The following is a 27262-nucleotide window of genomic DNA, read 5'->3' on the forward strand; positions in this document are numbered from 1 at the left end:
GTCGAACTGGAGATGTGACGGCCACTTCTACATTAAAGGTCATACAATTCAGAATTAGACAGTCCTAGGATTTAGCTCAATGTTAAACTCTATAGGCCTTAGATGAAAGGCTGACTGATGAACTTCACTAAAATAAAACAGGTAACCTTCACTTTAATAAAACAGAAGTTAAGTAAATATATATGCAAATATTATATAAGTATTACAAAGTAGTAAATATTATATAATTAATTATAAGTATATACTAAAATGAAGTCATTTTCATATAATATAAATTTATATAATGTTGGTTTAATGTTAATTTACTGGTATAAATGTGAACTATTGCTGGCTCATAATAAGTGCTCCATATACACCTGTTGAATAAATGAGTGACTAGATAAAGAAATTAAAATTACAGTGTAGTAGAAAAATTTCCATAATATGTTTGTTTCTTCTCATCCTATGTATACATTTAAGCCCCTGTGAACCCTGAAAGACAGGGAGTAGCATATCAACATTTGGTTGGGGATGCTGCCTGGTTAGTCATTACCTGCTGGGAAAGAAATATGCATGATTGGTTCCCCTACCTAGGTCTCTAAGTGATTGTCTCTTGTGTTTCCCTACAAAGATGCTGACCTGGATTGTCTGAGTGCAGCTTCAAAACCTAGTCTAGGTGGTCTGGTGTGTTTGCTATTCTATAAAAGGAAAAATAATCAGGAGGCATATGTACATGACTGTACAGCTCTACAGTAGACAGCTAATCTTAGGGGATCCATTACTACAGGCATCCAGAACGATGGGAAGGTCATTACAGGTTAGATGCTGCCCCTATAGTCAGAACTCTGCACCCAGACTTCGCTGAGCCCTTGTTATCCTCCTACACCTCTCCTCCTCACCTTCAACCAGACTCCTAGATGCCTTTTTAAAATGATTTTATACCTAGAATGGTAGGGACTCTATCTTGCTTCCCATCCCCTCATAACCACTATCAGAAGGGCTGTGTTGGGACCAGCCTGTATCCCACAACTTTGATTTCCTCTTCATTTTAGTCTATGACTCCCCAGAGCACCTCTGAAGTTCCCTGGAGTAATAGCAATTTAAAATCTACTGGCCTAGGGCAACTGTTGTAAGCATGTAACAAAGGGAACTTACTTAATGAAAGGTCTAAAAGATATATATATCATTTAACAAGGCAATTAAACACGTTATCCAAAACTGTGCCACCTGGGTTCCTGCGGCCTACACCAGCAAACCTAATAACACCATTTCAATTACACACCCACAGTCAGCCCCAGATGTGGGTTAGTAAACAAATGCTAATACAAAAAGGACAGCATGTACGAGGAGAGAATTGTAACGGCAGAGTAACATATGCAGGCCAACAAACTGTACATTCTGCAGATGAATAAAACTAACAATAGCTTTTTGTTAGAGCTGTCTTCACAGCATTGAATTATTTTAAGAACCCATAAGGTAGGTAAACAAATAAGAAAACAAAAGTGGACCAAAAATAGGGGGAGGGAGTGTGAGCTGGATTCTAGCTTTAGCTCCACTGCTAATAGTGATGTTAAATGAAAATATTCTCACTGAAAAGAAATAAAATATAAAAACTATTTTCTCATATGACTAGCTCTTCCACCAGATCCTGGACAAATCAACCTCTCTTTTCTAGGCTGCTATCTCATTTTAAAGATTAGAGAAAGAGCAAAAGGGAGAGGCTTGGGAAATAAGAAGAATGCTCATTTCTAAAAGCCAATGTTAATACCATCATTTATTAAAGTAAATGTAGAAACAAACAGAAAATCAAAACAAAGCCAAGCAAGCAGTTGGCAAATGGGGTAGGTTTCCCATAAACTGTTAATCAACAAACACGATGAAGTATCTGTTATTTGGGCCCAGAACTAAACTAGCTACTAAGGGGATACAAAAGAGTGCTTACTAAATTAATTGAGCACTTACTCTCAACCAATCCTCACAAAAAACCTACGAGGCAGATGCTTAGAGATGAACGAGCTTAGTTTTCAGGACATTTAACCATCCACTAAAGTGCTTTGGCTGCAAGTAACAGAAATCTCTATTCAAATCTGATCGACAAGGAAACGCATCACTGCCTACAGCTGCGAGTGCGGTGGCTGGCAGTCTTCCAGATGGTATACAAGGACCTAAGTTTCCTCCGTATTCAGTGTCAGGTCCATCCTGTATCTGTACAACCTGATGTTCACACAAAATGGGGCACAGTGATAATCTGAGCTACATGTTTATTTGTTTCTGTCCAGTATGAGCGAGAACCTTTCTCCTCCCTGGTGTGGACTTTCTATTCCTCCCCTCAAGCTGATGGGGACAATTTAGGTCCCGTGATAACTTCTGAATCAATAACTGTTGTGAAGAGATGTCATGTCTGGAATGCTAACACTAATAAGGACAATTCCTAGAGCTGGGAATGGGGCCACTTTCTTCTGAATCATCAATGTGAGAGGTGTATATGTGAGCAAAAACAGGGTGCTTACAAGAAGGAAGAAGAGAGAGTAGACTAGTGGGTCTACGCCATTTGCTCAAAGTCAAATGCTTGGCAAGTGGCAGAGCCAGCACTGAACTAGTTAGAAAACCTACAGAACCTCAGACCAATTTCTGAAATTTAGACAACCACATTATTAGGCAATCCTTCTTATTACAACCCAACAAATCAGTTTGACAACTACACCCCCAGAGATGCATGATAACCATGTTTACCCAACAAAACAGTCAGGTCATTTGGTCTAAAGAACAGTGAACTTATTAAGACAACTGAAAACAACATGTGAAATCCAGAAAGTCACGGAATATCCAAGGCATGTGAATGCTATGCCAACAGAGGCAATTTGCTTTGGATGAGAGTCAACTGTGTTATAAATATATAATAACAGTATCAGCACAATAGTAAATATTCATGTGCCATTTAGCCCATCTTATTATTGTTGGTATTTATTCATGGTAAAGCAACACTGTTGTATCTAAAAACTGCAAAAGGTACAGAAAGCCTTTAGGCAATTACAATTTTTTTTAATGATTAGTCGTAAATAAAACACCTCTGCCTGATAAGCCTTCTCTAATTTCTTCTGGCTGCTACTGATAATGGTCTGTAAATAATGCCGCCCCAGTGTCTGGTGTCTCTGAAATATTTAACACTGGGACAGAGATGAGCCGACTAGGTGCTGGCCTCTTTTTAGCTGAGACCTAGATCCAGAAATATTCCCTCCTCATCTAGGATTATACCAGTTCTGTGGAAATAAATATCCTTTTTTCACAAAGCGTTTTTGGCCCGTGAGGAGAAAAGATAGATAGTTGCAGCCCAGGACAGCAAAGTCTGCTTAGAAGACTAGTTCGTTTGCTATGCAGAGGGAAATAAACCAGGTAATTCAACTTTGGACCATCTCCCAATCTCTCCCCCTGCTTGGCACCATTGCCAAATACCTGGTACTGCTAGCTGGGCCAGTAAACTCACCAGGGTCCTCTCCACTCCTAGGTAAGCAGAGTTCCTTCCTGCTGCCCTCCTCCAAGGAGATGCTCAGTCATTTTTTTGGTGAGTGAAAGATCTTAATATTGGTTTTTTTAATTGAATTAAAATGCCAAAATGAGACATTCAGAAATAAGGAGTGACTGGGCTTACAGCTGCCTTTAATGTTTTCCTAACATTCCCCTTCCTTTTTATTCCTCCTGCCCCACTCCTGGCCAGCTCTTATCACCTTCATCTGAATTGTCATGGCCTCTTATCCTTCCTCACTCAAATTCCACTGCAAAATTAATTTTGTAAACCTCTCTCTGCTCATTACCTCCCTAACTCCTTGTATCCCCACTGCCTACAGAAGACATGCTGCACCAGAAGTTGGCAAATTTTGTCCATAAAGGGTCAGATACTAAATATTCTTAACTTTTGGGGCCAGATGGTCTCTGCTACAACTATTCAAATGTGCCCTCTGCCACTGCAGTGCAGGAGCAGTCTTAGACGATGCGTGAATAAGTAAGCTTAATTCTGCTTTTTAAAAAATTTACTTACAAATGCTGAAAATTGAAGTTTATATAATGTTCATAATATTCTTCTTTGATTTTTTTCCCCAACCATTTAAAATGGTAAAAACCATTCTTAGGTCATGGGCTGTACTAAAACAGGTGACAGACTAAATCTGACCTGTGGCTTGTAATTTCCCAACTCCCTAGTCTAAAGCCCTTTAGTCCCACATCCAAATTAACTCCCACTTACAATCCAGCCCATCTCTTCAGCATTAGCACTCACTATTTCCAATTCGCCACACACATACTATTACACCTGCTAAACTGAGTGACATTTTGTTCTCTGAATGTGCCATATGCCTGCCCTTCCAACTCAGCTCTTTTGATATCATTCCTTCCATCCAGCTTCTAAGACTCGGATAAGTCTTCTCTCATAAAACTCTTCCTAATGATCTTGGCTTGAAATAACCTCTTTATCTTTTATAATACCAATGTCTGCCTGGTTCTGCATAAGCAATTTACATACATCATGCTCTTTAACCCTTAGACAATGAGATAGCTTCTGCTGGACCATTCTACAAATAGGTAATTGAGAGTCAGCGTAATTATGTACCCAATGCCATAATAAATGGCCAGGGCAGGAGTCTAACCCAGATATTTTACACCCCAAAGCCCATACACTGCTTTTTAAACTCCAAGTACATCACAGACATTAGCATTTATTTGTACTCCTTTTATGATGCAGATTTCATTTCTACCCACTATTAGAGCTATCTGTGTGAATTTTTTCATCTCCTTTTCTAAAGTCTGGAATTCCTGAAGGCACAGTCTGTGTCTTATTCACATTTGTATCCTCAGATGGATTTGCACAGAATAGGTACTTAATACATCTTTGTTGAAAGAATAAGCACCATTCAATACATACTTGTAGCAATGAAGTGCTATTATTAACTTTTGGATTTGATTTCCTGTAATCACTAACCTTGATGACAGAAAATGAACCTGCCTTTTTTTTCTTCCAGGAAGCAAACCCAGAGATAAACAGAAAATCAAAACTGGTTTCCATCAGTATGTGTGGAAAGATTTCATCTGTACTCAAGCAAAAACTAGACAGATACAAATACAAAATGCATTTGGCCATTTATTTTGATATTTAGCACTCTCTTTCAGAAAAAGAGAAAAAAAAGCCCAGAACTTTTGGTGTGTTAATGAGTCCCATTAGCATGTGAGCACCGGGGTTGGCAGGACATTCTATGGGTTTTATAGAGCCTTCGACATCAGCAACCACTGGCACCGCTGGTCACAGGCACAGAACCTACTCCCTGCCTCGTTTATGACAGGGTCATCCTCTGTTTCAATTGGACACTGGGGTCATTTACAATGGAGCTTCAGTCTGGCTGTGGTATTTGGCAACAAGGACAAAGAACAGTCAATGACTGCCACCCCGCTCGCTATTCAACTTGCCAAATTTAAAAAGTGACTGATTTTTGTGTCTTCAGAGGTTACGTTTGACAGATCTTTTCCTCCTTTGGATGTGATGCCTGTCAGGTGATTACGTTAAGAACGGAATGCAGTGAGGAGCAGTGTGGCATAATGGCCCAAAGCCTGACTTTTGGATTCAAGAACTACCATTCACCCATTTGTGGCATTGTTCATTTTTCACGTGATGTATTGTTTTTAAACCAGAGCAAAATAATATCCTCTTTAGAGAATTTCAGATGAAGGAGTCAGCATTTACACCATCCCTAGTACAGTGACAGTCACCTAGTAGGTGCTTAATTATTCTAGTCGCTGTTACTTCCTTCTTTCCATCTTAAGACATTATTTTTGGAAACAAGGACTAACGTGAGTTCATAAATTAGTTGTGTGATAACAGAGTTTTGTTGCTTTGTTTTGTTTTGCATTGCTTACTGGCTGTCTCAGGAACATAACTGAAATTTGACTGTATTTAACCATGAATTATGTCACAAGTAGAACCTATTTTAAATGAGTAGTGAGCCTAAAAGTTAAGACCTCAGATTTAAACTGGATGTTCTGAAAGCAGAGAATAAGTTATGCTGTAAGATATACTGAGTCTCTGACTTACAAACCCAAGCAACAGAAACGGAGATTCAAGGAGACAGGACCACTGAATGCACAGCCACTCCACGGATCAATGACCCAGATGCCACTGCTATAAAGCAGACTTGTTTTTAGCTAACCATGCCCTAGCGATGAATATGGAAATCTATTCCCTCGCAAGATTTTCTTCTGCCACAACCTCCTCTCTCCTTTCTCCTCCAAGATAAATCGACCCCACCATACTGTTCCCTTTTCCCTCTTCACCTTTCTCCTCTGGTCACAGCTAAGTTAATATCCTAGGTCACTTTTTTAAAATTCCAAACTATACACATACTCCTTAGCTAGTTTTATCTTCTCTCTCTGTAATGTATTCAATTTCAAGAACCTCTATTTCCCTTCTGATGTTATAACTTCTCTGAACATCCACGCAATCCTAACTTCCTGGGGTTTCTGTAAGAATGGGTCTAGTAGGTCTATTAATAGAGAGAAAAATCTCTAAGGTGTAGAGTGAAAGAAGTATAATTTTTAACTGTCTCCAATATCTGAAAACCGTAAATATGCCTAGGACTCCCCTTCAGAAATCCCACCCTCCCCATTTTTTTCAAGTTCATTATTCACATAACTGAATTCAAGTGTTGAAATAAACAAAACACTGTTTCTTCATCAAGACCTACATATGTGTGGATTACTTGGTGGCTAGAATAATTTACTGACTTCTAAAGGCTGCTTGTTTTGAAACTAGTATTTCTGTTATGTTATGTTTAGGCAGGTTTATGGCCTAAATAGGATACTTAACCATCATTCACAATAATATTTATGTAAGTATTGAAGATACACTTCAAATAACCCACTCATAATTATACTTCTGGAGACATAATTCATTTGTATGATAATTTCTACTTGGATATAAGCTATTAGTTGATTTTAGAAAATTTATAGCTCATTTGATATACTATAAATCATATGATGTGTTGTGTTACTTATTTCTTGGAAAATATTTGTGATTTTTATTATACACTTACTCTTTTAGGATTTTTAACTTCTTGAAATTCTCAGTGATCAAGAAGGACATACCTTCATTGGCATTAGCCAATGTGCTTGTTGATAATTAACAGGTTTTTTGGTTAGACGTGCGTAGCTTTCATGGTTGGAGTTTGATGAGTGTGATGGGTCTCCTTTCTACCAACTGGAACGTTCCTGTAACTAAGCAGGACCCTATGGGGCCTTCCCGTGACAGACCCCCCCCCCATGTCCTCTGCCTTTGTAGAAAAGCTTATTTGTAGAAAAGCTGGAGTCTCCTAGGCCTTTCCTGAATCACAAAAGTCTGGATCAAGAATTAATGATTGAAAAAGTATGAACATGTAGTGAGAAGAGTAGCAGCTGGGAAAGTGGTAACAATTTAAACAGCAAAGCAGCTATATGGCAGTTATAGAATCTTTAGTTCCTCCCTAAAGTACCTAGATAACAGTATTTAATGCATATTTCCTGATGCTCAAACCCCCCACCAAATGGAAAACATTAACTATTTGATGACCATGGGTATGTAGCTCCCAGACCTGCTGGAGCCTGAGGATTGATAATGTTAACCTGAATGATACCACCCTATCACCTCACTATCTACCAATCAGAGAGTTGTGCATGAGCTGATCACATACCCTGCAACTCCCCTCCCTCACCTTGCCTTTAAAAATACTTCCCTGAAACCCACTGGGGAGGTGGGGACTTTTGAGCATGGGCTGCCTCATTCCTGTTGCATGGCCCTTGTAATAACTTTTCTGCATTCCAAACTCTGACATTCAGTTTGTTTGGCCTCACTGTGTGTCAGGCACATGAGTGTGATTCTACAAAAGCCAGTCTGAGCAAATTTGGTCAGGTATTCAGATGTTTACTAGCAAAGCAGTAACAAAACATTAATTTAACAAATTGTGCAAGCTTGATAATACCTCTGCTCTCTGATCTTTCCTATAGTCTGACATGTGTATCTGATGAAAGGCTTTCTTGAGGCAGGTTCACAATAGTCTAGCAGCAGAATTCAGCTAAGCCTCCAGCAGGGAGGAAGTGACGGAATCCTGCATCAGGAGATACACACAGACCTGGATGGAATCCCAGGGCCATGGCTTTATCCTGAAGTGGAGTAATTTTACCAATAGATTTTAATAGCAAGCTCATTTTAATAGCAAGGGTGAAGGCCTCATAACCCATCTGGCCAATCTATGTATCTTGCACCCAGCCATTTCACCAATTTAAAAATCAGGTCTAACACCCGTTGTACTAATTAGCAAACTCTGGTGTTGATCACTGATAAAGCTGAATCCTCCTAACAGAACTGCTAATTTGTGGGCTTCTGATTAGCCTTTCAAAGGCTAACTAACTTAGAGTTTGTATTGACAATTAAGGTGTTTCAAACGTTAAACTAATTAGAAAGAGATTAAAACATTCTGGCGCTTGTGTCTCGTGCTCATATGTACACACACCACCCCCAACAATAAATTACACATAACGTAAAATTCTTGAATATCTCAAGACCTAAAACATTACAATTCTGTAGATTTTTGTTTTTGCACACAAGAAGTCTTCCGCAGATTCACAGGTGAGAGACGGGAGTGAGGTGGCTACTGGTAACACGGTATGTGAGCCAAGCCCTAAGAAACTAACAATAGACTTTGTCATCATGTGGTCGTATGGACATGCTGAAGGTTTTAAATTGGAGGTAACTCAAAATGCTTAAGACTCAGCATCTCTGGAAGGGTGTAAAAGAAGGGGTCAGGGATTTGAGGCCATAACAAGCATAGGAAAATGAGACTTAACTTAAGAGTCCTGAAACTAAGAAAAAATATATGATTAAATGACCTATCTTCCTGCCATGTGATATACTTTTAAAAATGAGTATGGCTTGTCCATTAAGAAAATCAAGTATGTTAAAGAATGATTATACAGAACATACACTCCAGATTGACATGTTTGTTATTATTTTGCCAGTAATTTGTATCTATGTTAGGATCACATAACCCTAAAGACTGGGTTTAGGATGGTATGATTTATCTGAAGTAAGCCAGTGTGGTTTAATTTTTTAATTGTTAAAAAGTATTTGATTAGTAAAATTATTTAATCATTAAACATAACTTAATAATTAACATGCATTAAAATACATTATAAATATTTAATCATTGCTAATTATTTTTAAATCCAACCAATAAAGCAATTAAGTACCTTTCTGTTAGCAGCACAATCTGAGATCCAGATAGGAAGAGACTTGCTCTTTTAAAATATGATGCTAGTTACCCTCCATCTAATTAGAAACTAGACACTGTTAGTGCTTCAAAAGAACAAAACACATTTAATTACCACCCAATTCTCAATACCCTCTACAATATCACTGCCAAGATTTGTCCAGCCTAAGCTCGAGCCCCTCCAATGACAGTGTTCTCATTTTAGCCCAAGGCTTCCAATTCAACCTTTCAAAAGCTCTGGCTGTTACAGCATCCATCCTCATGTACTTTCAACCAACAAATATGAACTGAGGGTCTCTTACTGTCAGGTACTGTCACGGGCTCTAGGACTAGCATTAAATTACACAAATGTCTTTCCCCTCATGGAACTATATTCAAGCTGGGGAATATAGATAATAAAGAGAGGTATGGGAAATATCTAGTCTAGGCTGGAAGAGATGTGATCTACAGAGAGAAAACAAAGGAGGGCAACACTAAGACCTATGGTGCTGAGCAAGTTCCAAAAGAGGTAAGTCAGTCAGCAGGTAATGGAGATAGGGCAGTAACAGCAAACACAAAGACCTTAAGGAAGAAATGGTCCTGGAGTACTTAAGGAACAACAGGATGCCCGTATGGCCAGGGTTAAGTGCAGAGAGGACACCAGGAAGGCCAGAGAGGCAAGGGAGTGGGATGTGCACAAAGCCTGGGGGGAGGGTCACAGTAAGATCAGTCTCCCAGAAACTGCTGCATGGGAGGAGTGGAAGTGGGACCCAAACCAAGGAACCTTCAGGTGACAGACTTTCGGATAATGAACATCTGCCCTCGCGTGTCCAGAATCTCATCTGTCTCAGGTTCAACAAATCTCCTTAATTCTTCCTCTGCTCTTCATGTCACCTAGCTCTGCACCACTTCACGCTCCTGCTGACTCTCCTTTGAATGTGATTCAGGATGCCTGGTCCCTCTTTCCACATGAGGCCTGTAACTGGAAAGAACAACTAGCGAACAAAGAGCAGCCTTTGCAGTTGAGTAGAGACAGCTCCCACCCTGCCCTGAATTCCCCCATGGGAGCACTTATTCTCGATTACAATGGCTGTCTAAGTGCTTGTGCATCTCCCCAGTAGAAGGGAAACTTCCTAAAAGCAAAGACTTGGTCCCACCACAGTTATGATCCATAGCCTCACATACAGTTGACTCACATATACTTGAAGAGCTTCACACATAGTCGGTGCTGTTTGAATATTTATAGATGATAAACCTAAAGCACAGAAAGGGTAAGCAACTTGCCCCAGGTCACAAAGCTAGAAAACAGAAGAGACAGGATATGATTCAAAGTAAGCAGTCTATCTAAACAGCCTGCCTGTCCACCTGACTCTACTATAGTACATCCCGCTGTAATTCAGTTTGATTCTCTTTGTCTGTCTTCCCCACTAGACTCTGAACTTCCTCAGGCCAGCAGCTACACAGTATTCATCACTGCCCGCCTCATATCTAGCATAGTGTCTGGCAAATTGAGTGCTCAGTTGTTGGACAGGTAGGAGTTTGAGAAAGTTTGGTTTGGATTTTGCTCTTGCTGGATTCATCTAGCTAAGGCCATAACAGATGTCATTTAAGGAAAGACTGGATTTCATGTCTGTTGATCAGCATTACAGCAGATGTGAGACATTCAGTATGTCACTCAGGTGGAACAGAATTATCCCCTACTGTGTGTATAAATACGAACACACAGGCCAGCACCCGTGGCTTTTCTGGGTCTGAGACCCAGGAAGGGTGCAGGCTCTGTCCTCTTATGGGCTGGTTTGCTCCAAGGTCATCAGTTCAAATAGGGCAGATAAGCCAGTTAAACTCAGCCGCTAGACTGGGTATTTATCTAAAAGGACACGTTTAATGAATATAAACAGAGAAGGTCCATAGGGTAGTAAAGTCATTTTTATTTTTAGAGGAGAGAACTATAGATTTTTGGTTGATCCCATCACTCTACATTAAGCACCAAAGTCAATGTGGCAAAGTGCAAAAAGCTCACATCTTGGAGGCAGAGAACCTAACTGCAATATCTGGTTCATATACTCATTGCCATGCGAGCTTGGGATGCCTTTTCACCTCTTAACTACACTGGTTACCTTGTTTGTAAAATCTCTTCTGTCTCTACTGGTCACTAGGAAAATTCAGTGGAACAATATATACAGCATTAACATATGGAACAAATCTGTCTTATAGGAACTAACCAGAATGTCATTTTATTTCTGTTTTCTACTATTTCATTAGTCTTATTACATAGAATTGGCTTTTCTATCAGCATGAAAACTTGGCTGATCTCATGACATTTCTGTTCACTTTAAGCCAAAAATATAGTGTCAATTCAATCACTCAAAGTGTCTAGTCTATCTAATAATCAGAGCTTTGAGCCTCATTCAAAAGTAAAATTTCCCTCTATTTTCATACCCAGGACCTTGTGTCAGGAGGTCCCCAAGACCTCCTCTGGTTCAATGATTTCCTAGGTGCAATCACAAGACCAGCATATAGTCATATTCATGGCTGTGATTTATTATGCCAAAAGGATACACAGCAAAATCAGCAAAGGGGAAAAGCACGTGGAGCAAAATCTGGAGGAAATGAGATGCAAGCTTCCACAGTCCTCTCCTAGTGGAGTCACACAGCACGAAATTAATTCCCCTAGCAATGAGTCGTGATGACACATGTGAAAGGTTGCCAACCAAGGAAGCTCATCAGAGACACAATGTCCAGTTTTATTGGGGGCTGATCTCATAGGCACCCTTGCCTAGCATGTAGAAAATTCAGGACTCCCAGAATGAAAGCAAGAGTTCAGCATAAAGCATATTGTTTGCATAAACAGATGAGGCCCAGTGAGCTACTCTAGTAAGTTGGAGGCATGGAAACCCTCCTAAAATCCACGTTTCCAGACACCAGCCAAGACACTTAAAGGACCAGCCTTATAAACAGGCCTCTCAAAGGATAGCAGTCAGGCTCGCTTTATTAACTCCGAAGGCTAGTAAAAAACAGTGTGTCCTCTTTATTTCTTCCCTTAACTCCTTCCCAACTATCTACCTGACACTGAGCATGGAGCACTGGGAAGTGGGCAGAGAGGTAAGGGGAACAGGACAGTTCTTACTTAACTGGTACCATTTTAACTTTGCCTCACACATCTGGCACCGGCTGGTGTTCAAAGGTTGCCACTATCTTGTTGGCATTCCTTTGGGGTCTTCTGAGGCCGCCCCTGGGAAGATTCAGCTGGGTTTCCTGTGATGCAATGACACATTTTCCTTGGCCAGAGGTGCCTCCTCAGCCCCTGGTTCTCCAGTAGACCATGCCACACATGAACTCTCTAGGAGCTACGCCATGCCGCTACATAGTCCTTCCAGGCAGAATTTAAGAGAGCTGCATGTGGTGTCTCCCTGGCTCGTGGGAAACACTGGGACATTTTTATCCCTAATAAATTCTGCGAGTATAGATGGCTCAATGCAGTCACTTCTCCTTGGCTACGGTTGTCTGAACAGCTAGATGTCTGACTCTCTCTTTTAGGTTCCAGCTAAGGGTCAGATACCAGTCCTGCTGTTCTATCAGCTGCAGGAGTAAACATCAAGCTTTCTGAGTGGTCCTCTTTTCATCTGATGTAAAAAGCAGAACATCCTTTTCCCTCACCTTGGTGACTGGGAGGAATGGGGTTGGCAGGGGATGAGGAGGGACTCCTGGCACACCAACAGCTCTCTCTCTTTCATATGTACTCCAGTGATTTCTATCTTTCAACTCACTTTGATATGTAAAATCCAGGTGCAAATCCAGGTTTTAAGGGGCCTGAAATTTATGTAATTTAAGGGGAGATGTGCCTTATTCACCAAAAAAAAATGCAAAATTATGAATATAAAACTAGGTACAAAATAACTATTTATTTTGAATGAGACAATAAATCACAACAAAATAAAAATTTTAAAAGCTGACAAATACTACAAACACGAAACTCATAAAAATAATATTGTTATAACTACCTGACCCTCATCTATAATACTTTTTTCTAAATTTTCAGCTGTATTTTATTCTGTAGACTCTTTGATCCCCTCTATATAAGACAATTTTGTACCACTATCAATATTGTGAAAAAGAAAGATAATGTAGTCTTTCCTCTAGTATGGTTGTTTGGAATTTATTTGTATTATTGATAGGTTAGATAATTTTCTTTCAAACTCATAATACACCAATGTCACCATATGTCTCATATATTTTTAGGATTTGCTGTTGTAATTGGGAAATCTCCATTGTTTCTTTCACACATGAGTTGTAAGATTTGGAAGAAATTTCTACAGACTGGCCTCTAACTCCATTATTTCCGGTTTTACTTTCTACTCCATCCTATGTCCCATGTACTTCCATGCTGGGATTTGTCATCCTGGTCCTGCACCTCTGTGTCATGAGGCTGTATGAGTTGGCACTAAGGGCAGTCTGAGTACCTGTGGAAGCCATGCACACAACAAAACTGTTAGCAGTATTGTAAACCATGACACAAAAGTGACCTTGGGCCACATGACTATATACCAACCCCAGCTAGATGTATCCACAGATCAACGTCCTGTTAGTTCAGTGGTTCTCAACAATGAAGGTTCAACCTTCCTTCCCCAGGGGACTTTGTCACAACTGTGGGGGTGAGTAGGGCAGGTGTTTGTGAGTTGCTACCGGCATCCAGTGGGTAGAGACCAGGGATGCTGCAAACACCCTTCAGTGTTCAGGACAGCCCCGCTAGCAAAGAATTACCCAGCCCAAAATATCAAGGGTGCCAAGACTGAGAAGCCTTGATAGTCGGATCTTGCTAGCTGGATTTCTAAAACATGCCACAGTCAATATACCACCACCAGATGCCGGGGGAGAAGTGAAAAAGAGAAAACTCAGAATGGATGCAGACCATGGTCCTAAAGCATTTCAGCTAGAATATCTTACTTTTGCAAATTCTGCACAAACATATAATCACAGAATCTCATTGCCAAGGCTCTTCCAGGGCAATGGAGGGGTCCTGGAGCTTCAGCCTCATCAGCTTCAGGATAAATCTTGTCTTCCCTCCCTACCAACACAGATGGATTAGCATCCTGTTTATGTGTTGAAAAGGAACAAACTTCTTTGGAGTGTTTCCTTATCACAGACTAGCATGTTATCTCAATTTTGTAAAGTGTAAGACAGAGGGAGACCACAAGCTGGCCACTGGCAGGCTGGGACCTGGTGCACAGACATGATGTGTGGGTTCTCTCGGGATTGCCACGTTCTGTTTGAATGAACTGCCAGGCCTTAAAAATTACACTTTACATAGAATCCCAGATTTCAGGCTTTGATTGAAAACTCCAGCAGCAGTGAGCTCCCACTCCCACCTGGCGACAAGGGAATTTGGTTTAGCTTAGTGGCTGCTTTTACAGTGTGCCGAAGACCTCCGCTCAGCCAGCTGTTTATGCTCCCTGCCTAGCCCTCCGGTATCTGACTCTGCAAACCGCCCAGTGTCATCCATTCACTACGAAGGGCTGTGCAAATATCCAATAGACCACTGATGTTTACGCTTTAACTTTCCCTTCGAGCCTCTTCTGAGTTCTGGACAAAACACTCCCTTATTTATCAGGGATCATTTTTCTTTTCTGGGAGAGTCACAAGGTCCATATTTTAATAGAAGCCACACAGCTTCGGCAATTTGTCACACACTGGATTTCCTATGAAAATGCAAAGTGCTGAGGAAAAAAGAAAGTGTCCTCACTTTGAAGGTGGCTGGCCCCAAGGGGGTGATCGGTAGTCAACTACTCCAGGAAAACTATTTCTTGAAGAGACCAGGGTACAGAACACCAAACTGATTTCAAAGCCCAAGAGGCCAATTAAATCATGTGAAAATTAATGAACAAAATAAAAGGCAGGGAATAGTAATAGCAATGCAAACATTGCAATGTGTTTAAAATTACAATCAGGATTTTTTTTATCATTTGATATACAAAGATGACACCCACTGACTTTTAGCAAAAAGTGTGAGTGGGCTCCTTTCAAAGCCAGGCTTTCTGGCCCCTCCTTGAATCATTAGTGATTCCTGGCCAGACACCAGGTAGTGTGTTAGATATCACACATCAAAAGAGGTAGAAGTGTTTGAATATCCTTTGTCCCTAAATCCTGGAATATGTCTGGTTAGTCTTGTTCCTGAACAGAGAATTCATTATTTTAGTTGGAAAACATCAAATCTCATCACTTTCTTATTTTTCAGTGAAAGAATTGAGACCCCAGATTACTTGGGGACTGTCTGCGATGGTTAATGTTATGTGTCAGCTTGGCTGAGCCATGGTGCCCACATATGTGGCCAAATATTATCCTGGATGTTTCTGTGAAGTGCTTTTGGATGAGATTAACATTTAAATCTGTAGACTTTGAGAAAGCAGACTGACTTCTGCTTTCTCAACGTGGGTGGGTCTCATCCAATTAGCTGAAGGTCTGATCAAACCACAGGCTGACCTCTCAAGCAAGAGAGAATTCTGCAGCAGACAGCCTTTGGACTTGAAAGGCATTAGCTCATCCCTAGTTTCCAGCCTGATGGCCTACTTTGCAGATTTTGGACTTCCCAGCCTCCGCAACTGCATGAGCCAAGTTCGTAAGAGAAATATCTTTCTGTATTATCTATACATCCTATTGGTTCCGTTTCTCTGGAGAATTCTGACTAATACACTGCCCAAGGAGAAGACTTTAGTCTAGGATTCAAATCCTGGGTCTTCTTATCCAGTGTCCTTTCAACAGCTAATGGCCTGACTGCAAATGCCAGTAAAGGTAGTTGCTGAGTAAACAAATGTCACCCTCTGGGTGGGGTGGGGAGTGGTTTTGACTCGTGTGCAGTGTTCAGCTCCAGCAGCATGAATATTTTCCAGATCTCGAACCTCGAGGGGAAAGGCAGGGGACAGGCAGGGGACAATGAGATTTAGACAAGAGCCAAAATGCAGGAGCAGATACTAGTTTCAGGAAATTAGGGAGCTGAGGCAGGGAGTGCTCTCCCGAGATGGAAGACACCCAAGACCGCACAGACAGATGGATTAAACCACAGGCGAGAGAACCGAGGTATAAACTAACAAGAAAGAAACCAAGAGGAGAGTCAAGTCCCAGAGAGACAGGGAGGGGTGTTAAGGTACAGAGCCAAGGATTCAAACCAAACCAAAGTAGGTACAGATATAGATGCTAAGCGGGAGATTCAGTTATTCACCAAGCAAATATTTACCAAACATCTGCCATGTGTCAGGCATTGTTCTAAATACCGAGGATGAAATGGGGAGCAAAGGCAGCATGGTCCCAGCCTTCGAGGAGTCGGGAGCGTGCCTTCAGCAATTACCTGGAATAGTGATTCTCAACGAGTAGAGGAGAGGGCATACCTTGCCACGAACTTGTTTTATGTCTCCAGGGGAACAGGGAAGAGATCTGTAGTTGAATGGTTTTTAATAAAGGATATTCCAAATGATTCTATACATTCTTCCTGGAAAACCATTTACAAAATCTATTGTTTTCAGAACATAAATTACATAACTAAAGCATGAGGTATTCTTCATGCAAAAAGTGCAGTTTGAAGAACATTTGCCAAGAATATTAGTGAACATTTGAAGCTTGCTTTTGTAAACTGGCTGGGTTGGGGTGAAGAAACTTGCTGACTTAAATTTAAGGTCCAGAACAGAACAGATACAGCCTCTTACATCCCTTACATTTACTCCGCCTCCCATGTCCCCACCTCCCACCCCTTGTACATACACACTCTTTGACATACACATACACACACATGCTATAGAGAAGACTAAAACCTTCTCCTCGGGCAGGGTCTTTTATCTATTGCTTTATTCAGCAAGGCATGCTGACCACGTGGCAGACTCAGGCTATGTACTAGGAGTGTGGCCCTGGTCCACATGGAGCAAACTGTCTACCAGAAAAGAAAAGCAATAAGCAAATGTCTGCACTGGTAAGTGTCCATCGCAAACTGGACACACAGTTAGGAAGAAAAGGTACACAGCACTGTGAGAGCACAATCAGATACCAGCCTGGCCCTGGGCGTCAGGAGAAAGATACAATCAAATGGCTTGACATTTTTATGTAAGAGACACGTTCCTCTTTTCAGAACCATGGAAACATCTTATTCTTCTTCTCCATCCTGTATTTTATCTACACATCAGACAGGAAGGTAGCAAGAAGAGGGTGGAGGCCATTAAACTCGGTGTCAGAGTGATTGATGGAAGTGCCATCATCTTCTGAAAATGTTACCTGAATATCACTCACACGATGAGCGTGCCTCTCCCACAGTCCTTTAAGATTTTCATAAATCCTACTTGTAAGAAGGAGTGCTTCTAACACTCCCAACAGAGGTTATTTTCAGCCCTTTGATTTTCACCAGATGATGTGCAGTCATTACTAATTCAGTCAAATAGCTCAGCTTCAATAAGTCATTGGCCCCAGGAGTTGGAAAAAACCAGAAAACAAAAAAACAAAAATATACATCCTGGGCCTTGTCCATGACCCCAAAGCCAAATTCTTGACATTCACTGATGCTCCTTTATGAGATTTCCTTAGGGATCCAATATGTTTGTTATTTTTTTAACCTGCTTCTTTTTAGACAAATCAGAAGACAATTAGGTTCGCCCTGTAGCTCAGAAACGTTTATCAATGAGCATGTTTGACTACCTACTATGAACCAGGCTCTCAAGTGGTTTACAGGCTTGCAAGGAGGCAGAGACACAAATAAATAAAAACAATAAACCAGGGGAAGTGTGAAAACGGAGGCAGAGACTAATCGCCTGAGAGAGGAGAGGGTGAGGGATTGTTCCACAGGGAAGGTGCTACTTCAGCTGCGATGAAAAGTGGATAGGAGTCTGCTAGGCAGGAAGGGGAGAGGAGAATGGGAGGGAAGAGGAGTGGCTCAGGCAAAGAAAACAGCATGTTCAAAGGCACAGAGGTGAGGAACAGCCTAGCCTGTTCATGAGCAGGAGGCTGTTCAGTACGTCCTGCAAACACAAGGCATGAGGAGGGGGCGGGCGAGGCGAGCAGCAAGAACGGTGATGGGGCCTCGAAGCTTTGTCTGCCCTGTTAAGAGGTTTGGGCTTTTCCTGAAGGCAAAAGCAAGAAGAATTTTAAGCAGAAATGTTGCAATAGGATTTGTGTTTAGCAACATCACCCTGGTAACTGTACGAAGGATAACGAAGGATAAACTGGGATGGAAAGAGCCAAAGCAACGTGATACAGCAGGAGGCCACAGCCGCGTGGGCTTGGGCTGAGAAAGGCTGTTTTCTCTGGGTTTTATTACTTCCACAGCCTTTTCCTCCACCTCAGTCCCTGCTCCAGGAGCACACTTTTAGCCTAAAATTGTTGTGTATATTTCAAACTTCTCTCTCAGGATCCAGTATAAAATGGGTGAGGTCTGGAAGGAAGGCTTGCAAAGCTTGAAAAAGCAAATATTCCAAATTCCTTTTTGTGCCTCCTCCACACCTCCAGCCCTGGAGAGTGTCAGGCCTGACCACTGGTCATCCCTAGCTTAGATCGTGAACCTCTGTTACTAGCCCTTAAATACTCTCATTTAACACCATGGAAGCTTGTCCGTGAGAGAGGTGGCGTCTAATCCACACACTTCATCTCACAGAGGAAACAAGGGTCCAGTCCAGGTAAGAGAAGTGACTTGGCTCAGGTTATTGTGTGTAGTTAGTGGCAGGGTCTAAACCATTCGTGCCACAATGCATGTCGTTATATGTGTGTCCAAACCCACAGAATGTACAGCACCAAGAGTGAACCCTAATGTGATGTGGACTCTGGCTGATAGCCATGTGTCCATGCAGGTTCATCAGTTATAACAATGCACCATCTGGTGGGGGTATTGATAATGGAGGAGGCCATGCATGAGTGGGAATGGGGGTATGCGGGAAATCTCTGTACCTTATGCTCAATTTTGCTATGGAACTAGAACTGTCTATTTTAAAAAATAATAAACCATTATTGCCAAAGCATAATGGCTTATCATGATCAGTTGTGGGATTGTTAAAAAGCAGTGTGTTACCAATTTTAGCGATTATCCTGTGTTCTAAAATGTGTTCTTGAGTTGGTGAGAAATGAGAGATATTGGGAAAAGAGATCAGGCACAGCCTGTCCTTGCTGGTCACCAGCATAGTTAACATCTACTTTATCAGAATACTTGGTGATAAGACAGAAACCCAACTTTAGGTAGGTTTACCTTAAACACAAAGGGCAACAGATTGGAAACTTCACTTAAATGCATAAAGGGCTGAGTGGTAGCTGCTCTCAGGAGTAACTGGAAGGCGGGTCACCCTCCATTTCTCATTCCTGCTTCTCTCTCCCAGAACAGTCATCTTTAGTTTCTCAAACTAGCTTTATCTTTTTGGCAGAGGTAAAATATGGGATGGTGGCTGGAGACTCTCAGACCTCACCTTTTATAACTTTGCCCAGAAAGAACAACTCTTTCTCCCCTGAAAAGTCAAAATACTCTCAGAGAAAAAATTTGGTTGGCTTGGCTTACAATACATTCCCCAACCCCATTAACCAACTGAGGTACTGTCTCGAGAGGCCACCACTATAACCACCTAGCTGTGGTGGGATCCAAGAAAAACGGTCAAGCAGATGGTTCTACTACAACTGCTTTCAAGGATGCAGTAAATGCAAACAACTGTTGAGCTTGATTTTCTTGCCAATATTCATTGAAGTTTTATCACTGCCAGGATGGCAATGCTTTCTTTGTGCAAATACCATCTATCATACACTTCTCTTTAATGCTGGTATTGATTTCTATTTAATACATAACAAAGACTTTTCCCCCAAATGAAAGATGAGTAAAGGAGATGGTACCTTTGAGGAATGTTTCTCTTACTTCCCCACGTGGTCTAGCACTCATTCATTGCATGTGGCGTGCATTTTGGGCTATGCTAATTTCAGCCTTAGGCGTGGTGGTACTGAGTAGGCTAAGACAAGGAAGCTTACTGAGGAGAGGGGAGGGCACACTGACTAGGGGTGAAATCTCACCAATGGGAACCAATCCATAGTCCATCAGTCAGATTTCTTCTCTGGAGAAATGCAAGAACAGGAGTGGGGACTAATTTACAATGAAGAGCAAGTGAAAGGGCCTGGGCCTTGCAGAAAACTGCAGTGTAGAGTAATGCTATAATAGAAACGAGGAAGGGATGAGTTGCCCAGCATGCGGTTGCTGCAGAAAGCTTTGCAATACTGACATGTGAACAGACTCTTCAAGGGTGAATGTGGGTTTTCCAGGTAATAAAGGAGAACAGGTAGAAACGTAGCAGGGAACCGCCATATTCAAAGAGATGGCACATGGAAACATGACACGTGTGCTTGGAAGGGCTATTATAATCGTAAGGAAGATAAACCTAATTAACCTACTCAAAAGTAAGAGGAAGGAGGGGAAGGAGGGAGGGAGAAGAAAAGAAAGGGACGAAAGAGAAGAAGAGGGAAGGGCAGTAGGGGGAGGGGCGGGGAGGAAAAAGACAGTTTGAAAGTGTAGAGCTTGACTCCTGGGCACCAGGGGCTACACGTGCATGAGCAGGATGGCCATTTCTCTGTCTCTAATATACAAGTGGCAGCTCTGCCCTCACTTCTTTTATGTTATCTCTGCCCTTCTACATGTGTCTGCTCTGTTCTCGTTATGCTTAAAATATTGTTCCATTCACTCATCAGCTGCACATGGTTTAAAATGACGGCCCACCCCCAGCCCTAGACCTTTTACTCCAAACATCCTTTGTATTCTCAAAACTTTCTAGGGAAAACAAACAGTTTGTTTCATTCTGCAAATCTCAAAAAAGAAAACCAGTTTATTATTGGTCACCCCATGGTTTGTTTCCCTTAGATTGAAATGCAGCCTTTGTTTGGTGGAGTCCCTGAAAGAGGTTTCCCCTGGTGTCCTTTAAAGTGGAAGGGATAGTAACTTGGTGGATGAATTAAAGACAACTTGCTTGGTAAATGGTGAGAAGTACGGGCAGCTTGAGCAGAGAGCACTAGCACAGACAGAACAAAGAAGAATCAAAACACAACCGAGAAGCATCGGCAGCAGCATCTATGACAGCAGTGACACCAGTTACCCATCCAAGCAGCAGTGTTGCTATGGACGGTTAAGGACAACATGAGAGAATAAAAGAAGATGCCAGGATCCAAGCAGGGGCGATGCCAAAGCTGGAGGAGTAAGTACCACTGAATTCAGCCAGGTTAGCAATTGACAATGTGACTACCAGGCACTTATCCTGGATGATGTCTTTCTCATCTGAGGTCACACTGAATGGCATGTAGCACATAAGTCAGTTAATGCTCCACAGTGTTTTCCAGATCCCAGGTAGAAATTTATTATCATAGCCCAAGTGCCATCACGGATCATCCCAGCACTTTGTGACACTCTTCGAATTGACTGTGGTCACGCTCAAATCTCATCTCACGATCCAAGATAGTGCCCTCCCTTCCTGTGTTGTGAGCTGATAGTTTATGGAGAAATAGCCAAGAGGGTAAATCTTTTAAAACGTGTAGAGGCAGAAACAGGAATTTTATGTAAGAAAAATAAATTGATCTTAAGAATGTGCTCTCTTAGGAAACAGAAAGCCCATAGAAATCAGCTTGCCTGAAAGCTGCAAAACTCAGCCTCCTACCTGTCTCACATTTCCCAGCACTGTTCAAAGCTGGCAGACAGAGGAAAAGAAGAAAGTCAGATAATAAGCATCCTTAACTCTGGAACCTACAGAATGTTCTTCTCACCTTTGCTGGGAGCTGGATTTAAAGTAAGGCTTTACTTTGATTTTATTCATTAATTTTGGGGGCTGGAGATTTGTTTATTTTTTAAAGCAGAGGTGAGAAGAGAACTGGGAAAGAGAAGAAAAACAAGTCTCTCTTCAGTAGTCTTTCTGATGGAGGAGCTAGACAGCAGCTCTGTTAGCAAGGAAGCTGTTAGCAGCACATTAACATTTAACAAGTTTAAATGCAGTCAATTTATTTCCATTCAAGAGTTAGAACCGCCTCTTTCTAGCTAACTGTTTTAACTTGGGCTCATTTTTTAGTTATTCTGGCCATATTTAGTAGTGGCCAATTCTTAGATTAGAGAAAATGGTCTTGCATCATTTTATCTAAGGGTGGGAAGAAGTAACAAGGGAAAGAGACACATCATCATTAAAATTATCATCGTTGTCATCACTGTTACCATCATCACTGCTCCTGAGCTCCTGCTACATGCCAGGCCCTCATGCAAGCTTCTCACGAGCACTGCCTTATAAGAGATGTAACTACTCCATAAGGTAGTACTATAACTGTCCCTCTTTTGCAGATAAGTAAATTAAGGCTCTTAGAGGAGTGTAAATTGCCTAAAGTCACTGAGATGTCAGACAGGGGAGCTTGGACTGAAATCCAGGTCTTTCTGTTTCCAAGCTGTGTGTTCTCAACTAGGATGCTGCACATGTTCTAAGGGATCTGAATCCTGGGGCTGTTAACTTCTGAACAGAAAATCAGATCACAGAGCACTGGACTAAAAGGCCTTGGTCTGTGTTACAGTCCAGCTTACCAATAAATGATCGTTTGGACTTGGCAAGGTTACTTACCACCTGGGTCTGTTTCCCTAGCCGCATCATGAGGAAGTTGAACAGGTTTATCACAGTCCTGACATTCTGGGATGTGGCCATTCTAGGAACTACCCACCAACACCAGATTTCTTCCAAGGAAGAGAGTAAGTGGCCGAGCTTCCTCATCAGGGCCAGGACTGAAATACTAGGTCTCTACCATAGGAGGTCAAAATTCTGTCTGATGAGTTTTATAAAAATTACACTACTAGGGTTAATGATCAAACCTGGGTTAATCTTCTCCCAAGTCCAGCAAGAACTGCTACTCCCACACCTCCTCAATCAGAAGCAGATACGCCCACCCCGCAGAGGCTCTGCAAGCTCTAAGAGCCTGAGGCTGCAGAAAGATAAGCAATGCTTACTTTCATAATCACATTCTTTGCCTCACGAAAAGATCTACTAAATAGTTCCTTTAAATAGGAATCTCTTTTAGAACACTTGAAAGTAATTCAATTTACTCCTTCAGAAATACATTTACCATACCAAGCAAGGCCCACCTTTATTTCCAACCAGAGTTTTGAATACTTACCAGTCTAACGGAAGCAGGGACATTTTATGCTTACAAGGGAAAAGATATGCATTCACTGATACGCACGTACTGAAAGTATATTCATTGCCAACCTATTTACTAAGCACTGAATGTTGGGCTAGATTCTGGGAAAATAAGTGTGTGTAAGATTGGTGTGGCAACTTTCCACACAGAATTTTTAAGTCCAGTGTGTTGGTAGATGATTTTTAAAGTAATAGCTTAAAAACAGAGTAAGTGCTATGATAAGAGAAATGCAGGTTTTATGGACACTCCAAGTGTAAGCCTGTCATGGGAGATTTCCTAGGAAAAGTGACATTTGCACTCAGACCTGAAGAATCAAAAGGAAGCAAACAAAAGCAAGTGAGTGGCGGAGGGGGAGTGTGGAGTGGAGACTATTTCAGGGAGAGGAAAAGGCAAGTATGAAGACCAAGACAAAACAGAGACCATGGCATACTGAAGTAGCTCATAGAGGTACAAGACAGAATATCCAGAAAATGAGGTTGTGTAGGTAGGTAGGGACCATCTCAGGAAGGGACATGAGCGTTCTTGAACATCACAGTCTGAGCATCCCTGGGCAAGTTACTTAATGTCTCTGATCCACAGGAGGAGTATGGAATAGACTGTATCTAAGGTCCCTTCAACTATGGATTTCAATGCCACAGCTAAAGGCAAGAGCTAAGACTGAGGAAATAACTTACTTCAGTGGAGGTGTAGAGAGACCAGGTTGGGGGACACTCATTTGTTTATTCAATAGCTATTTAATACTTGCTACATTCCAGTTACAAAATTAGGGATCTATGTTGGAGGCTGTAGAGGTAGTCACTAAATAAATAATTATAAAGATAAATATACAGTCAAATTATAGGAAGGAAAATAAGGTACTGATGAAGAATATCTACTACAAGCCTACAGAAAGCACCATACTACATGGTAAAACATAAGAAATGTGTAGAAATAAGGCAAATCCAAATTCTATCATTTCCATTCAACACTGTAATGGAGATTCCAGCCATTGCAATAAAACAGGGGGGAAAGTATAAAGATCAGAAAGGAAGAAATAAAACTGCCACTTTTAGCACACAATATGATAATTTAAGTAGGAAATTTCAGAATATTTCAAACCTTTGGAATTAATAAGAAAGCTCATCAAACTCAAAGGAAAAGACTTAGGTAAAAATATCAATGTGATGTCATATAGTGGTTATATCAGAACTGAAAGTTTAAAATATACTCAAAGTAATGTTTCTAGTATAAGCTCTTCAAAATCTTTAAAGAAAAATTTACAAAACTTTGTAAGTATACTTAAAAAGATCTAAATAAGTTATCACCATATTTATTGGAGGAACCCAATATTATAGCATGTCAATTTTCCCCAAATTGATCTATAGATCAAACACAATTCCAATCAAAGCCACAGAGCTATTCACAAAACATGGTAAGCTGCTTCTAACACTTATTTGTAAAAAGAAAGTGTCAAGAATATATAAGACAAATATGATTTATAAGATATCAAAATTTATTATAAATCTATAACAATTAGAACAGCATGGCAGTTGCCTAGTAATAGAGAAAAAATGACCAGAAGAACAAAATAGAGAGTTGAGAAACTGACCTATGATTATTTTGATACTTGAATATGATAGATCAGTGGGGAAAGAATAGGCTATACAACACATAGTTCTGGGGAAATGAGTTCTCTATTTAAAAATGAATTTAGATCTCTATATCACATCTTACTCCAAACAATTAAACGTGAAATAAAAACTTAAATACAAAGTATCAAATTAACATGTTGTACATCTAAACTTATACAATTTTATACATTAATTATGCCAATGTTATATGTCAACACCTAAATGTAAAGAAGTAATATTTATGTATACAAAAATATATAATAATTATGACCTAGACTCTGATATTGCACACCATCATTCCTTTTCATGCCAAGAAGTATATAATTTCTTGAACTGGACACAAAATGTCTAAACTATAAAAGATTTTACAACTGCCTACATTAACATTTTTAATTTCCACTTATGGAATACACCATAATTTTAAAAAAAACAAGTTTCAGTCAAGATATATATTTAAGAAAATGTCAGTATACAAAATATGTAAATAATTCTTATCAATCAAAAGATACAAATGACCAAAGACAAAATTAGCAAAATATATAAACAGTCACGGATGAAGAAATGTGAATGGTCAAGGAACACAAAATGACTGATTAAACAAAACCTATAACTTACATCAGATTCAAAGGAAAGGGGAAAGGAGAAAAGAAAGAGAAAAAAAAGAAAGAAAGCCTCATAATATAAAAGGCTGGTGAGGAGGTAGAGAAAGAGGACTTCCAGGCACATTAGATGGAAGCATAAATTAGTACAGCCATTTTGGAAAATATTTTGATGACTCCTGCACCCCAATGTTCATAGCAGTACTATTTACAATAGCCAAAACATGGAAACAGCCTAAATGTCCATCAACAGGTGACTGGATAAAGAAGATGTGGTATATTTATACAATGGAATACTACTCAGCCATAAAAACCGACAACATAATGCCATTTGCAGCAACATGGATGCTCCTGGAGAATGTCATTCTAAGGGAAGTAAGCCAGAAAGAGAAAGAAAAACACCATATGAGATCACTCATATGTGGAATCTAAAAAACAAACAAACAAACAAAAACAAAGCGTAAATACAGGACAGAAATAGACTCATAGACAGAGAATACAGACTTGTGGTTGCCAGGGGGGTGGAGGGTGGGAAGGGATAGACTGGGATTTCAAAATTGTAGAATAGATAAACAAGATTACACTGTATAGCACAGGGAAATATACACAAAATGTTATGATAATTCACAGAGAAAAAAATTTGACAATGAGTGTGTATATGTCCATGAATGACTGAAAAGTTGTGCTGAACACTGGAATTTGACACAACATTGTAAAATGATTATAAATCAATAAAAAATGTTAAAAGAAAGTTAAAGATGAATATGTACCCTAGAGAAATCTTATATATGGAATTAACGATTCATCTTAATTCATTCAACAACACAGTGATGCTGATAAGAGTGAAAAACTGAAAACCACTTAAATACTCCCAAAGGAGAAATGATAAATAAACTATGGTATAGTCATAGAATGAATACTAGACAACAGTATAAACGTTCTAGCTACATGTGTCAACACAGATACATCTAAATAAACATCACAACGCTGCACTCACAAGAAAGTAAGTTGTAGGAGGATATCATGACTACCTCTGGGGAGGTAAGAAGAATGGGATTAATGAAAACTTTAGATTTTATATCAGAAATATTTCATAATATTTTTTAAAAGAGAAGGAAAACGTATTTAACTTCTGTGTTGAGTGCTGCTGTGAGTACAAGTAAAGTGAAGACTAAAAAGTATCCATAGGGTTCAGCAACGTGGATGTCATTGGCTAAGAAGTACTTTCTTCCCTAGAGCAAGTATACATATGTTTTGGATATTGTCAACCTATTGCTATGCAGCAAATTGCCCCAATACTTAGTGGCTTAAAATCACAAGTACTTATCATCTCAACAGTTTCTGAGGGTCTAGGATCCAGGAATGACATAGCTGAGTGGTCTGGCTTAGAACTGTTCTTGGGATTTCAGTCAAGATATCAGCTAAGACATCATCATCTGAAAGCTACAGTGGGGCTGGAAGAATTGCTTCCAAAGTGGCCCACTCACGTGGCTGGAAAGTTAGTCCTGATGGTTGGTGGGAGCCCTCAGTTTCTAACCATGTGGGCCTCTCCAAAGCCTGCTTGAGTGTCCTCATGATATAACAGCTGCTTCTTCCCTGAAGGAGAGACTCAAAAGAGAATAAGCAATAAACCACAGTTTTTTATCTCCTATTCCCTGATTTTGCACAC

The 27262-nt window shown here is 40.5% G+C and overlaps 1 long non-coding RNA gene across 1 annotated transcript in view; it reads right to left on the minus strand.

Moving 5' to 3' along the window:
• LOC135318683 (uncharacterized) overlaps window positions 1-22977 on the minus strand; it is a 99042-nt gene extending 76065 nt beyond the window's left edge. Inside the window, exon 1 of the long non-coding RNA XR_010376954.1 lies at window positions 22814-22977. This is a non-coding gene — a long non-coding RNA (uncharacterized LOC135318683). The remainder of the gene's footprint in view (window positions 1-22813) is intronic.
• Window positions 22978-27262: the final 4285 nt, after the last annotated feature.

This window comes from Camelus dromedarius, chromosome 20, assembly GCF_036321535.1.
Source record: "Camelus dromedarius isolate mCamDro1 chromosome 20, mCamDro1.pat, whole genome shotgun sequence".
NCBI lineage: Eukaryota > Metazoa > Chordata > Mammalia > Artiodactyla > Camelidae > Camelus > Camelus dromedarius.